We start from the raw sequence: 386 nt of genomic DNA, 5'->3' as shown, positions 1-386 counted from the left end.
AAATATTATTTCATAAATCGGCAAGATATTATTTTTGCTTTTTCTCGGATCCTTTACACCTTATTCTTCTTAAAAAATATGTAATCATATTTTATTTTCTGTAAATGATTTCAAAGCTTCAATATCGTATTCATATTTTCCTTTGCGATAATTCTTCCATCTCCGTGATTTGTCTTTATTGATAAGAAAAAAAAAAATCATCGAATTTCTTATATAGTCGATTTATATCTATGTTCGAACGCCCTCTGATGACTCAGGCTTCGGCTTCGATCCTACCGTATTTTGTCCTCCGTTCACATAGCTGTCGACAATCGTCGTGTCGTCATTATAGAAAAAAAATCGTGTTCATAAAGGCGATTTAATTGCGTTTGCCTTCGAATCGCTAC

The 386-nt window shown here is 32.6% G+C and overlaps 1 pseudogene; it reads right to left on the bottom strand.

The window, feature by feature from the left end:
- Positions 1-386, bottom strand: part of LOC119588196 — a 51,362-nt pseudogene that overhangs the window by 1,431 nt on the left and 49,545 nt on the right.

Source organism: Penaeus monodon, chromosome 23 (genome assembly GCF_015228065.2).
Source record: "Penaeus monodon isolate SGIC_2016 chromosome 23, NSTDA_Pmon_1, whole genome shotgun sequence".
NCBI classification, from domain to species: domain Eukaryota; kingdom Metazoa; phylum Arthropoda; class Malacostraca; order Decapoda; family Penaeidae; genus Penaeus; species Penaeus monodon.
Note: the sequence above shows the minus strand (reverse complement) of the source record. Positions and strands in the feature narration are given on the sequence as shown.